Raw genomic sequence first — 15,871 nt, 5'->3', positions numbered from 1 at the left:
GCCAGATCAAAAGGAATAAAACACCAAGATGTGCAGAGTTTCTTTGCCAGCCACAGAGATAACTAAGAGAGCTTCAAAGGCATCTTCTGCACTCATGACTGACTGATAAATAAATAAATAAGGCAGTTGGCTCCTTCTGAGCTCTGCAGGAAGAGGATGAGGAGTGGGGAAAGGAGTGCTGGCTCCTAACTCTGCTTGATGAGCCCGTCTCTCCCTGACATCCTGTCTCTGCTTCACTCAAGAGCAATAATCATCAAATCCCTGAATGGTTTGGGTTGGAAGGGATCTTAAAGCTCACCTAATTCCAACCCTCTGGCCACGGGCAGGGACACCTTCCACTAGCCCAGGTTGCTCCAAGCCCTGTCCAACCTGGCCTTGGACACTTCCAGGGATCCAGGGGCAGCCACAGCTTCTCTGGGCAACCTGTACCAGGGCCTCCCCACCCTCTAGGTAAAGAATTTCTTCCTAAATAATCTAGAAATGGGTAAATACTCAATGAGAAACGACACCTGAGGTTTTGCCTTCCCTGTACAGTCATTTCCAGTGCCTGTTCTGGGTGTGTCTGTCCCGTAAAGCAGCAGTTGGTGCAGGACGCCCTGGCAGAGCATCCCCTGCTGCCCATCCCTGGCATGTCCTGCCCTCCTCCCTCCCTCTTGTCTGTAGCTTTAAGCTGATTCTCTCTGCGAATGCAGTGGCCCCTTGCACGAACCCTCCTCCCGAGTGTCATATTAAAAGGACTATTAAAAGACTTCCAGAAGTGTAAGTTTTCACACTCCCGTTACCTCCCGGCGTCTGCCAGCAGCGGCGCCCGGAGCTAATTAACAGCCCCTGTTATCAACATATGAAACCCATTATTTGCAAGTAACCTCCTTCCTTCTCCCAAGGGATGTTCAGAAAATGACACATCAGGCAATTTCTTGCCGTTCCTGAGTTACACTCCGTTTTCCAGGTGTTTTGAGAAAGGACCACAAGTCTCATTCTTTGTGAAATAGAGGATTTTGGGAGGAAACCCACATGACAGTGGAAAAGCCCTTTTGATCCCATACCACGAGCAGTTGCCTTGGAAATAACAATCCCCTGCTCCAGAGGGAAAAACCCTGAGGGAGCAGGAGCACCATGCAGGGTGGGAGCAGCAGGTCTCACACACAGCTGGGCAATGAATGTTCCTTCCCAACACACAGAATCTGGTGGGGCCTCAAAACGAACCAAATGTTCAGCACCAATGAGAAAAGGGTCTTGTCTGCCCTCTCCTCATTTTGGCAGCATTGTGGGGCAGAGACAACATACCCCACAGTTTCCTTTTAATCCCAACAGCTTCATATTCCTCCTCTGTACACATGGGAGCTTCATACACACTCCTCTCCTCTGTCACCCATCCACCAGAGCCAGGGGTGCAGGCATGACTGCAATTCCCTTTGCAGGCAGAACCCTGTTTGAGATATTCTTCTGATTTTTGGACATTCTTCCTGCCAAGGAAGCTGCAGCAGCAAGCCCAGAGCTGCCACTGAGCAGAGGAGGCGGTTCGTTCATCTAACCAGCAAATTCAGAAAATAAGCAGGGAAAGAGCTTGGCTCGAAAACTCTGAGAAAACTGCAAATTATTCTGTTTGAAAGAAAGGAGCCTGTTGGAAATTTCCAATTGGGCAGCTCGGGTTTGAGTGCTGGCGGACCAAAAGCTGCTCGTCCTGCCTGGCTGGAGGCAGCAGAGTGACAGAAGCAATTCCTGGGCTCTGTGGGGTCCCGGGGCTGGGCTGGTTATTTGCCCGGTGGCTTTAACCAGGGTTCAGTCAGGCTTATCTGTGATTATTGAGTCTTTAGACCAGCCACGATGAAAATGAAATAACAGCACAGCAGACACAGACTGAGCTCCCTTTGCTCGGCAAACCCAGAGCCCTCTCCCTGCTGGGGCACCAGAGCACAGAAATGGTCCATTTAACGCTGGAACCGCAGCCAAACAGGAAGAAATTTATTCATGGCATTTTTGCAGCTTTTGTTTGGGGATCTGCAGGGGGGAATTCAGTGTAAATGTTCCCGGCTTGGCTTTTGTTAACCCTTGGCTTGCTTTGAGTGAGGGAAAGGGAAAAGCAGCGGAGCTTCAGGCAGACCACGTGGGTTCTGGTGTCCCGCAAAAAACAGGTGTGGGAGTAAATTCCTGGAAAAAATTGCCCTTGAAGTGTGACACAAATGCGGGTGGTGGAACAAACAGGCTCCCGTTCAGCTCAAGGCTCACTGCTCTAATCCAGCACCAGAGGTGGCACAGGGCTCAAATCTCCACCCTCTGGGTGATTTCCCATCCCGGCAGGGTTTTTGGGATCTGATCCTGCAGATTGGTCTGTGCTCCACTCAGCCACAGGTTCCCTCTAGATCTGCTGCTCCTAAAAGTTCTTGCTCTTGCTGCAACACTCAGGATTGTTTTCTTGCTGGTTTTTTTTCCCTTTTCCTCGTTTTCTCCTGAATTCTCCAGTGGGTTTGCAGCATTTATGACCCATCCCTGGAAGTTTCCAAAGCCAGGTTGGATGGGGCTTGGAGCAGCCTGGTCTAGTGGAAGGTGTCCCTGCCCATGGCAGGGGGTTAGAATGAGATGAGCTTTAAGGTCCCTTCCAACCCAAACCGTTCCATGGGTCTGTGACTCTGCTCTTCCCTGGTTGTCACACTGTCTGACCAGATTGCCTGAGGCTTTTCTGGAGGCTCCTCAGAAAATCCCAGCCAAGGACTCCTGTACCAACTTGTTTTTATTGCTGGTTTAGGTCTAGGAATGTTTTCTGTCACCTCACTTGTTTCACATCCTTTATGGCTCGGGTATTTTAAACGTGCTTCCCCTGACAAAAGCAGAACAGCAAAGGGGAAGAGCCTGAAGGGTGAGAGAGTTGAAGGGTTAGAAGGTGACATTCGTCAGAAAAGATCTAGAATGAGCATTTCCTCCAGGGAAAAGACACTGCATCCCTGCCCCACCAGGAACTGGAGCTGCAGGATGGGAGGGAAATGGGAATGGTCAGGATGCACTGATGGGTAAAAGTCTCCTGGTGGGTAAAAGTCTCCTGGTGGGTAAAAGTGTCCTCAACGACAAAAAATTTTACTGTGATGTGTTAAACTGCCCTGATGGGTAAAAGTGTCATTTCCAGCACCAGGTGAAGGTGTTCAGCCCTGTGCAGTGTGAGCCAGCTGGCGTTTGAAGTTCTGTACATTTGCATTATAAAGGATCAGATCCAGGTATAAATTATATATCTTGTTTCAATACCAGCTTTAAAGCGAGTGGAAATTGGCCTTTGATGAGCTGGTTCCTGTGATAGCAGAGCTGAACCACACCTGTGAGGAGCTCACCCCCTTGGCAGAGGGGTGGCAGAAGGGTGGGGTAAGAACTGCCCCCCTCATGGACCCAACTGGTTGCAGGGAGTAGGAGAAAGCAGCTCCACTTCCATGCCTGGGAGATGATTATTTCCATTCTGGATATAATAACATACATAGGGACACACACTGCCAAATTGCTCCCTGGCTGCACTGTCTCCATGGCAGGTAATGCAGTTATTCCACAGCTGAAAGGATGTACAGAGGTAAAGGAATTCAGCCTGGAGTTCCCAAATTACTGTCTCCCTGAAACAGTGCCAAAGGGAAGTGAAGTGTGGTGATGTGTGCCCTGGGAACAGCACTGGGGTGGAAGAGACCTGCTGGCTGGGAGAGTCTGTGGGGTCTCTGGGGGTGGGGATTCTGCTCCCACACACTCCTAGGAACAACCCCAGACTAGTGTGGGGGTTCTGGGGTGAGGGAAGAGCTGGAAGCAGTTTTGTGACACCCCAAAACCCACCTGCAGCCCTGCTTGGCCACTGCACCTCTTGCCAGAGAGCCATGGCATGGTGAGAACCAGCACCTCACCCCAGAGCAGGATGCAGGGAGCTCACTGGGCACTGCTGGGCACAGACTGTGTGAAAGCCTCCAGTTTTTGGCAGCCTTGGCATCAAAAGCTGAGTCCAGTGCTGCCCTCCCCTGCTTGAGGGGTGAAGAAAACTCACCATCACCATCCCATGGAGCTGCACAAGTTTCCCAGCTCCATCATTACACTGAGCTTGTCTGGGTCCGACCCATCAGGGTCACCCAGAGGGGTGGGCAGGAGGAGGCAGAGGGCACTGGGGACCCCAGCCCTGCCAGCCCTCAGCTCCTCACCTGGGCAGTGTGTGATGGAGCCAACCTCTCTCCAGGTGGAAAAGAGACAAAAAAACCCGAGTGTGGATGCTGTGGAGCCGGGGCTGCCAATAAATCCCAAGCAGCATTCCTGATCTGGGGGTGCACAGAGCCATAACCCCAGGTCAGCTTTGCCTGTGCCCCCCAGTGCCCCTCTCCCAGCTCCCTTTCTTCCCTGTGCCACTGCCTTCAGCCCTGCTCTCGCCCCAGAGCCTCTGAGCAGCTCCCTGGACCCCCAGCACTTGTCTGGGGCCATTCCCGGGAGCTGAGTCCGGGCACTCCCATGGTCTCTGCCCACCTGGAGTTGCAGCCGTCCCTGTGGAGACAGAAGAGGTCAACCAAGGCTGTTGTATCACAGCTGGAATAACACTTTTTCCTGTGTCCACGGGGAGATGAAGGAGTGCTTTCCAGCCACAATCTGTCGTGTGATGTACGCATTTTTGTTGTCTCCTCTGAACATATTTCGAGGATTAGAGAAAACCCACATCGTACAAGGGATTTAAAGGTTATTAAGGGAGAGATGCATTTTTCAGCACATGCTGCCTGAGAAGTGTGCAGCCAAGTGTTTTAAATACCCTGGCGCTGTTATTCATAGAAAATGCTTTTCTTTTAGTTTTTTTCTTTCCCTTTTTTTTTTCCCCTTTATTTTTTTTTCCCTTTATTTTTTTTTCCTCCCAGTGTAACTGTAGTCATCGTTCAGCCCTATAACTATAATGGATGGTTGCTAGAAGCCTTCCAAACAAGGCAGCACAATAAGATACAGACGGTTAACCCACATCAATTCTCTAAGGAAATTTCATGTTGGGCCCTTTAATTTGCTCTTTTTGAAATTATTCCGATCAGTCGGTGCATGGGGCACTGCTGCAGGGAAAAGATTGAACCTGGAACAAAGTGGAATGAGATTTGAAATAATAAAAATAAAGGAAAAAAAACCAAAAAACCACAGAGGCTGGCTTCAGGTACACCTCCAAAATTCAAATGAGCTCATTTGCAGAGCTAAAAATTTCCCGGGGACTCCAGTTGATTCAAAGAGAAATGTATTTAATTTAAAACAACTCACTTCAGGGAGCTCTGCACTGGGATGAAATGTATTAAATAATTGATCAGCCGGGGAGTAGGAAAGAGGGGAGGAAAGAGAAAGAAAAAAGGAGGGAAGGGAAGGCACCTGGATGGCGTGTGAGATGGAGAGGGAAGGCACAGCTCCACACACAGTGCCACCCTCACTGGGGTGGGTGGCACACAGAGGGGGTGACAGGGGGCTCGGAGCCACCACGCTGTCCCTGAGGCCCAGGGTGGCCCCACCCAACCCAGGGGCTGGGGGTGAACCCCCAGCATGGCACATCCAGACATTCACCTCATCCCACTGCAGTGACACAGATTTCACTGCCTTTCCTCCCAGCCCCAGAGTCACACAGAGCCCCTGTGTGTCCTGTGTGGCCTCTGCCGTGGGATTGCTTTCCTTTCTGCTTCACTGGGTGTTTTACAAAGTGCTTAAAACAAAACAAATATGCTCCATCCTTGTTCCTCAGCAGCTCTTAAGGGCGGATTAGGATGGGGCTGGTATCAAAACACACACACACCCCCCAATAATTTTTCTGCAGTGGTTCGGATTTGGATGGAAGATGGAAACACACATTTAGTGCTTGGCTGTGGCACTGCTGTGTATGCAAACAGCAATTAAAACCTGCAGCCAAACGCCATAAATCCACCAGCGACAGAGTAACTGCTGTTAAAGGGGGAAAATGAAAAGGAACTGCGGCTCATTTGCATTTTTGAAGAGTAATTTTGTTCAGGCTGCAGTTGTTCTGAATGGAATGTAACTTCTAAGTACTGTTTCACTGCACTGAGGGCCAGGCTGCGAGTGCAGGAGGCTTTGGAGACACAGATGGGCTGTCCTGGAACAGGGATATGCAGAGCAGCAGGTGTTGGGGACAGTCAGTTGGGGACAGCCTGGTCCGTGGACACCAAAAGCTCCCTCCCCCTCTGCAGGGAGGCTCTGAGCAGCTCCTCCCCTCCCCGACAGCACCACCTCTCTACATTCTCATTTTAATGATTTTTATTTAAATAGATTTATTTAAATTTACTCCCTTTATTAACCAAACCAGGAGATGGCACAGCCTTCCAGACAATATCCTTGCTGCCATGTGGGTTAATACACACTGAGGTTTAAGATCCATCTCTTTTTACTGCAGACTGTGCCCACTCCTTTTTGGTGAGAGCCTGTGTGAGGGTTTGCTGGTGTCAGGAGCAAACAAAGGAGCAAACCAGAAGGATGCTCTTAGAACTTCAAGTCATTAAATTAGAGGCATAAATGTAATTGTTATCCACTTAATTTACTCTTGGCTGTGATATTCCTGCTCCATAAAGCTTGATGAGGGAAGCATGAGATGCACCCCGGACTGTGGGGGGGCATCCCAGCAAAGACCCCTCTGCAAACACAAATAAATGCTGTTTGCTGGAGAAAATGAACTAAAATTGTGGGGATCATACAAAAGAAGTGAGGCAGGGGAAGCAAACAGGCAGAGATGGAGGAGGATATATAATTTTACTCATCTGAATAGCGGATGGTAAATCCAGCTTTTAATTTATTGGTAAAGGAACTGATGGGGCAAGGGGGAATGGCTTCAACCTGTCAGAGGGCAGGGTTAGATTGGAAATTAGGGAGAAATTCTTCCTTGTGAGGGTGGGGAGGCCCTGGCACAGGTTACCCAGAGAAGCTGTGGCTGCCCCATCCCTGGGAGTGTCCAAGGCCAGGTTGGATGGGGCTTCAAGCAACCTGGGATAGAGGAAGGTGTCCCTGCCCATAGCAGGGGGTGGAATGAGATGAGCTTTAAGGTCCCTTCCAACCCAAACCATTCAGGGATTCTGTGGTAGTGGCTCTCCCTTGTGTCAACAGGCCAAGAAACATCCGTGGATTTACCCTCTCCTTCTTCTCTCTTCCCATTTACTACACCACCCTGGATTATTTCCTTTCATACCTCATTAGGATGTGTAAAACATGTAAAATTGTAAAGAGCATAAACAGAATTTTGAACACTTGTTCCTCTTGCCTTTGATCTGACAGTGCTGATGCCAGAGATTCCCAGCAATGTTTGCTTTTCCTCTGCAAAACACAACTGTCAAAACCGACCTGGTTTGGGACATCAGTTGTGCTGCTCAAGAATGCAAAAGTGTTTTAGGTCTAAAATCACAAGAGTTTTGTTTCTTTTTCCCTTTCTTTCCTAATCTTAAATAAAGAGAACCATCCTGTTTTCTCATCATTAAGTGCCCAGGAGTATTTCAGCTCTGCAAGAGGTCTCAATTTTCCAGCAAAACGTTGGTACCTCTCACTGACAGGTGAAGCAGAGGGTTAAACACAACTGGCAAACACAGGGACTTAAGACAGTTTCTGAAACTCCCAGGTTTTTTTATCCTACAAGCAGTGGCATCATTCAGCAAGTGAGCTAAACCCTTGGGGTGTAAAGCATACATTAAAATACAGGATTGAAGTCAAAGTGACAAATTTAAGGAGATTATTTTGTTAAGTGCGATTGTGAATTTTCTGCCCTTTTCTTTGCAGGAACATTTTTATCCTCTCCACACACCCAATTTCCACTGCAAGCTAATTGTTGTAATTGCCACCAATTTTTTGTATGCAAATTTAATGAAAGGCTGTTTTCAGTGTTTAACCAGCTCATTAGAAGGTTTTATCTTTGTGAAAAGGAAAAAAAAAAAAGAAACACCTGGACTTTGGAGACGCTGATGGGATGAGCTGCTGTGGGTCAGCCTGAGCCCAGGGGTCCATTTCATCTTCCAGGAGTGAAGGGTTCCCAGGGGTGGGTGAGCAGGAGGGACCCCTTGGGCTGGGAATGCTGGTGGGGCCATGGAATTGCTGCTGGAAGGAGGGAGTGGGCAGTGAGGGACCAGAGGGTCTGTCTGGGCTGGGGGGTTGGAAGTGTCCTCATTATGCATCTGAACACATCTGTCAGGATGTCCCCAGGGGAGAGGGGCTTGCAAAGGATGCTGTTAGCAGAGGGATAATGAGGGATGAACTGAGGAATATATTTAGGCTGGAAATTACAAGAAGGTTTCTGAGCTCGGAGCAGGGCGGGGCTGGGCTGTAAAACCCTTCCAACAGCAGTGGGGAAAAAACCCCATCCAACTTCTAAGGAGTGGTTTGAGTTTCCACAAGGACCTGCAGGGAATGGTGCTGATGGCAGGGGGGCACTGGGCTTGCAGGGCTCCCACTGGCCCTGAGCCCTCGGAAGTTGGCACAAATCAGTGCCAGTTCCACCTGAAGCAATCGTGTCACCTAAAGCAGAGGTGTCACCTAAAGTAGAGGTGTCACCTAAAGCAGAGGTGTCACCTAAAGCAGAGGTGTCACCTAAAGCAGAGGTGTCCCACCTTGCTGCAGTGGGACAGGAGTGTCTGGACCCCAAGGCTGCAGGGGAATGATGGCCTGGGCACCCTCAGGGCTTTGGAGCAGGGTCAGGGGGGAGAGGTTCCATGGAGTGGTGAGGAAGGCAAGGCACGTCATCTGCTGAATTGGACTGTGCTGCTCAGCGTGGGCAGAAGCCAGAAATTCTTAAAAGAGACCCCCAATAAAACAACGAAAAAACCTTAAAAAAACAGCCCAAAGAAAGACAGACAGACACACAGGGACAAACAGAAATCTTCTTCCACTCTCTAGGAAACCCCAGCAGGACGTGCCCTTCGCTCAGCACGGCTCGTGCACTTTGCTCCCTCCCTGAGCCAAATTAATCCCTTGGAAAAAGTATTGATTACAGGGATGCCGACTAAACAAGAGGCAGGCAGCACCAATGAAGGCAGTTAATTGCTTATTGCGCTTTCCTTTGCCTGGTCCCTCGTGATTTTCTCACCGATGAATAATTCAACAGCCACTGACACATGAGTAACATCTCCTGATTTGCATCGGGCGTCATTCATTAGGAAGAGGATGAAAACCTCATCCATCCCCCAGCTTACCCCCCCATCCCTGGAAGTGTTCAGGGCCAGGCTGGGTGGGGTTTGGAGCTGCCTGGGACAGTGGAAGGTGTCCCTGGGTGGAACTGGGTGAGCTTTAACATCCCTTCCAATCCAAACCATGCCAGGGAAGTGAACGCTCCCCCTGTTCGGCTTCTTCTCTGGGACCTGGAGGCACAACATGTCCTTTAGTGGGAAGGAGGGGAGGACCATGCCCTGGTCCTCTGGAGAGGATTTTGGGACCATCCCCGCAGCAGGGATAAGGGCTGTGCCTCTCCCAGTCCTCCTTATTTCCAGCATCAGCCTTTTGGCATTTTAAATCACCGAGTGCTACGCAGAGCTGATAATCAGATTTACTGATGGAGCTTCTCCGTCTCAGAGGCCCAACAAATCCCTTTTAATCCTTTTCTTAAACTCTTTCTTACAAGTGCTTACAACAGAGTTTATCTTTCGGCTTTGGGTCTAATTTTGGTTTCCAAATGTATTTTCTTTTCAAATGAGACCATAGCTGTGCTTCTTACTTCTAAATGGCTGAAGTGGAGCATGTTCCACATACTTTATAAATATTCCACTGCCCTCCCAGCCCATGCACCATCCTGAAAAATGCATCCAAATGTGCCAAAGGGGCTGGGAGAGGGATGGACGTGGAGCCTGGCAGTAGATTTACCTTCACCAAAGGGTACATGCAGTCATCTACCCAGTGTGATGCCAGGGAATACCCAAGCTCCAGCTGACAGCAAGGTGGTTTTTGGCTCAGGGATCATTTTTAGGAGAGAGAGATGGGCTTGTGGTGTGTGATGCGCTGTCAGGAGTGAGGCACAGCAGTCCCAAGGCTTCTCTTGGTCCTTCCCATAGCTGGGAAAACTCTCCCATATGGGAAAAAAAATCTGGTTTTAAGCAAATCTGAGGAAGGACAAGGGGAGCAACAACCTCTCATCTTCCCACCAGCAGCAGATGCTCCCCCATGCCTTGGCAGTGACCTCCATGAGTGAGGTTTATATTGGATATTGGGAAAAATTTCTTCACTGACAGAGTGGTCAAGCATTGGAATGGGCTTCCCTGGGAAGTGGTGGAATCGCTGTCCTTGGAAGTGTTGGAAAAACATGTGGATGTGGTGCTGAGAGATGTGGTTTCATGGTGGACCTGGCAGTGCTGGGTTAATGCTTGGACTCGATGACCTTAGAGGGCTTTTCCAACCTGAATGATTCCATGATTCCAAGTTACACCTGATTTAGAAACCAGCAGGTAAAATAAACCTCCCATTTCCTTTTTTTTTTTTTCCTTGAAGTAGGAGCTACAATCATTGGAACAAGCACTGAGATTGTTCTCCCGTGAACACCTCCTCATTACATCCCAACTCCAGCGCCCAGGCACCTTCTGGGATGGCTGCAAATTATACAAAAGCCCAGCCTGAGTCACACCAATTAATCTCTGCATCCGCAGCCCCACTCGCTGCTTCTCCTGCCTCTCCTGCACGTGGGTTTCTAATCAACCATCTCAGCCCGTTCCCATAGAAACTGAGCAGCACATCACTACAGAGTCAGGCTGCTGGGCCTTTTTAAGTTATCATCAGAGCTTTATTCTGCTCCTCAGAAAGCCGGGCTGGTAGCTGGGGCTGGGGATGGCCACTCTGCCTGGGCAGAGAGCAGGACTCAGCAGTGAGTGACCCCGTGCTGGCACCCGGCAGTTTGCTGCCAATATTTGCATCTCATGACTCTTTTCCAGCTGCAGCTTAGGCAGGGAAGAGAGGAGAGAGGAGAGGGGAGAGCTACAGATGTTCCTTGGCCTGTTGGCACAAGGAGGAGCCACTGTTGGTTCTTTTACCAGTGTATCAGAAGCTGGTTTCACCATCTGTGATAAGACCAGTAAAACTGCAAGTCCCCTTCCACCTCTGCCTGTTCCATGGCCACGTTCCACCTCTCTGTGGGCATGGGCTGCACTCTCAGGGTTTGGACTGGACTTAGTCATCAACATCATCAATGTCATCATCATCGTCATCATCATCATCATCAACATCATCATCATCATCATCATCCTGCTCCACAGCTCCCTACTGTTCCTCAGCTGTGGGTTCCAAAGGGCTTTGGAGAAAAGAGGTGATGATGTCAAACCCTTTATGCAGGGAAATGGTGTTTAAAGCCTCCAGTCTGGCTGATGTTTATTGGATGTTTATAAAGAAGCTTCTGCAAAAGTTCTCTCCCTGGATGTCCTTAATTGGGGCACAGACACCCGGGGTTCCAGGGGATCTCTCCACATAAAGCCAGGCAGAGCCATCCAAAGATCCCACTCCACAGGGGAGAGCAGCAAGGAGCCAGTGAATCTCAGAGCTGCATGGGAAGCCTTAGATCTTCAGCCTGGAGTTTTGTTTTTCCATCAAAAGCTGCTAATATAAATATTTACTGGCAACTTTTCCCATTCTATTAGTGACAGAGCTTTGTGCAGGCTGAGTTTCTTAAGGAAATACTTTAAAAATCTACTTGATGTATTCAAATAATCTCCAATGCATTTATTTAATTTGCCTTTTTTTTTTTTCCAGGAGTGAAACTCTTGCACATATGGCTATGCTTATGCAACTAGTTGATTAGATTTTACATTTCCATGTGTAATTTATGGGAAATTGCCCACAGATTCATTAAAAAACCCATCCTTTAAATATGTCCTGAATAATCTCTTCCATGGATTTTATATATAGAACAAAAATGGGGTGATTCTGTATTCTAAAGGGACACCTACTGATAAGAACACATTGTATTTTTAACAGTTTAAATGCAGGATATAGAAAGTGTCTATCTTGCTGGGACTTTAAATCCCCACTAAAATGCATTTCGAGGCATCAATCAGTACCAAGTCAATGTACAAGAATTGCTTTAATAAATCTAAATAGAGGTGTCAGGCTCTAAGTGAATTGCACATTAAATACAATCTGATTCTTCATCGAATGTATTGATTGTTATCATTAAGAGCAGATCTGTTACCCTTGCTGAGCAGGGGGCTGACAGGAGTGACAGCACAGGCTGCACAGCTCCAGAGAAAGGATGGTTTATGTGCAACCTGGGAAATATCCCAGAATCCCAGCATGGTTTGGGTTGGAAGGGACCTCAAAGCTCTTCTCTTTCCACCCCCTGCCATGGACAGGGACATCTCCCAGTAGAGCAGGTTGCTCCAAGCCCTGTCCAAACTGGTCTGAAGGTCAACTCCATGTGCATCTTCTGAGAACTGGCTGAAAGCCCTGGGGTGAGGCAAGACTCATCCCCGAGGTGGGGATGGTGGGGATAGTGGGAATGGTGGGCACAGCTCACACCTCTGCTCTGGACACAACCCTGTGCCCTGCACTGACCCAAACCACTGAGCCATGGCTGTAGCAAGTTGTTCATCACTCACACACAGACCATGACTGTAAAATAAAGTGTTCAACCCCCTGCCCTTACATTTTCTTTAACTCCTTTAACCAGTTCAGGACAGATATTCCATAAATATATATTGTCTCCAAAAGGCCATTTTCCAAGCGTGGGTTTGATGTACAACAAGCTGTTCCAATGTCTGATTTATAAGGCACATGAAGTTTCTGACTGAAAGAAAAAAAGATGATGGATTTCTCAGGTGTCTTACTGATTTATTGACCACGTGGCAATTGATTAGTCATGTCAGCAACTTCATAAGTAACACAATTAATTCTGAAGTTATCCCCAAGTTATCCAAGTCCTGTGTCACTGATGAATTCGTGATGGGACTGAGTTACAGGCTGGCTCTGAACTTGACTGACTCTGAAATAAGTCACCGAGCTGAGTCGTAAATCACGCGAGACGGATCCGGGCACAGCGCTGAGTCACAGGCACGTTGTTGGATCACACACAGCCCGATTTATGGGCTGGTGAGGCGGCCCCTGCTCCGTCTCAGGGTTTGGGAGTAAGTGCCCAAGTGTAAATCTGGGCTGCCGTCATCAAATGTCACCTTGTTTGGGGACACAAAGCGCCCACGGGCAGAGCCGTGACGCTCCTGTCACACACACCAGCACACACCGGGATAAGCAGCGACATCTCCTTGCAGATGAAGCACTCCAGGTGTGGCCTCATGTCTCCTTTCTCACTCCCCTCATGGGGCACTGGCTCCACAGCAAGCCTGGCTGGCACTGGCATATTGTAGGCTATTAATTAAGATGTCATTTACAGGCCCGCTGGGTGACCTTAATTAAACTATAAAATGGCAAACACTAATAAGAAGGATGATCTCCCTGTGGGGGGTGAATCAAACACATTAACCTCCTGGTGAGGAATTCTTTCTTCATCTGACAGAGACGAGAGACCTCCCAGCTTGCTGCAAGGTGTCCTCAGTGTCACTGACAGTGGCAGTGCTGGGCTGCTCATGGGACACCTTCCTGCAGCACCCGCAGTGTGGCACAGCTGTGACTCCTCTTGATGGATAACTCCTGCAGCCTTCAGAGCATCAAGATGGGGTTGCCTTCTCCGTTCCCTTCTCCTTCTCAAGGTCTGCTCTGCTTTCAGTTTATTACCACAAAACGAGGTGGAGATCCCCAGAAACTCCGGGGATGTACATGGAGCTCTTTCTGTTTGTTTTCCTTCCCGTGCGCTGCTCCGATGCTGTTACACTAAACACTCATTTCATATTCCCAGGAGGTGAGAGAGATGCCATGGGAGACACATTTACATCTGTAAACTGCAATCAAAACTAATTAAACCCAACACAAATACTGATTAATAGAAGAGGGAACCTGATGCCAAGTCCCATGGCCCCATCCCAAATAACAGTGGCTTCTTTTTTAAGACTCAGATTTGCTTGCTCTCTTTCATTCCCAACATCTGGTGGCACATCTCTAGTTCCTGGCTCTGAGGTAGCTGTACTGCATTTGGAAGTGACACAGGGAAAACCATCTGACATCCGGAGCTCTGCCTGAAATGCAGCTTCTCTTTAACAACTCACCACTGGGACAACACGATGATACAAGATGAGCTGCATCCCTGTGCTCATTTTGCACCAGGCCACTGGTCCCAGTTTATTTCATTAAAGCTGAATTTATTCCAGCAAAGCAGTTAAAATATTCATTACCAGCCCTGCCACCTTTAAGAGCCCCCGTTCCCTGTGCATCATCCCAGATTCCTGTCTCCAGGCACTGTTTCTCCTGGTGAGGTCTCAAATGGAACAGGCATTAACAGGAGGGTGCTGGAGGTGCAGAAACAACTTGCACCAGTGTGAGTGGCCACATCAGCACCTTGTCAGCAACCTCATGGTGAGCACAAGCAGCAGGAAAAACCCTCTCCACATGGACTCAGGGGGAAAAGTGCAGAGCACGAGGCTTGTTAAACATGTAACACACCTGGAGCACTGAGGGGAACTGGGGGAAACAGTTCTCAGTGGAGCAAACAGCCAGTTTGTTTAAAAAGCAAAATATTGATTATCGAGGAGAGAAAACCAGTGGGGGGGGGGGGGAATGAGGGATGGACACTTCCAGGAACATCGATTTGGAAGCGGTAACTGTGGCATCAAACATCAGCTCTGTCCAGGGAGACACGGACCCACCTGCCTGAGCACTGGCAACAGGACCCCGAGCACCCAGCCCTGCCCGTCCCACCGAGTGATGGGGACCAGGGAACAGCCAGCCCAGGGCAGGAGGGGCTGGGAGCAGGGTAAGGGACACCCCTCCCAGTCCCAGGGGAGGCAGATTTGCTGCTTCTCTTTCATTCCCAGCACCTCCACGTCCCAGCTCTGAGGCAGGGATGTGCCACAGACAAGTAAAAATGCCTGTGAAGCACCGCTACGACACGGGCTCCTCTGGCTTTTCCCTCTGCAATGAGCCTTTACTGGGACGGTGCCTGGCAGTCACCATTGTCAAATCACCTTTTTCCACAGTAAAAGGCTATTTTCCCCAGGCAGCCAGTGGGGATTTTATTGTTTAAATAGTGTGAAATCCTTCTTTATGGGGCCACTTGCCTTCTGGTCTGTAAGAATGGCCTTTTGCAGCATCCAGAGCTCCCTGTTATCCCCAGTGCTATTTGTCAGAGACACAGCCTGTCCTCCCCACCAGCTCCACAGGTGCTGCCTTTGAGGATTTAAAGTGAGGGATGCTGCAGGTGGGAACTGCCAGGCACCACAGCCACAGGTGGTTAATCTTCCCATTTCTTGCACAGGATTTTAACGGCATTTCCTTGTGGAAATGGGAGGTTTGCCCTGATAACACCTCCTGGGTTCTGCTGTTTGAGGCTTCCAATTCAAAGGGGGGGTGGAAAAGACAAAGCCAAATATTAACCAAATATTGACCAGACCCCAGAGAGCCACAGGGCACTCCTGCATTTTCCCAGGGGTGGTATCAGCCCAGAGAGAGGCAGAGATGGGGTGTGAGGGGGTCTGCTGGGGTCCTGCCTGTGGCAGGGCACTGCAGGCTGGGAAATGCCCCAAGAGCTCCTTGTCCTTGGCCACCCAACACTGCTGTTGGTCAGCTCAGTGTTCAGACACCCCACGTGCTGAGGGCACCAGCTCACTTGTCAGTGTGATCAGATAACGTTGATATTCCACCTTCAGCTCGAATTATTAACCCACGGCTCCTTTCAACACAAAATATCACATCACTTAATTATTTCTTGGCTGACCATTTGAAAATGCCACCAGGTGCTGAGAACATGGCACCCTTGCCTTTTGCCAGGAACTGGAGTCAGACTCCGTGTCACCCTCTGACAGGAGCATCGTAAAACTGCATTAATCAAGTTGTGTATCAGTCATGA

Source organism: Chiroxiphia lanceolata, chromosome 25 (genome assembly GCF_009829145.1).
Source record: "Chiroxiphia lanceolata isolate bChiLan1 chromosome 25, bChiLan1.pri, whole genome shotgun sequence".
NCBI lineage: Eukaryota > Metazoa > Chordata > Aves > Passeriformes > Pipridae > Chiroxiphia > Chiroxiphia lanceolata.
The sequence above is the reverse complement of the archived record's forward strand: the minus strand, read 5'-3'. Positions refer to the sequence as shown.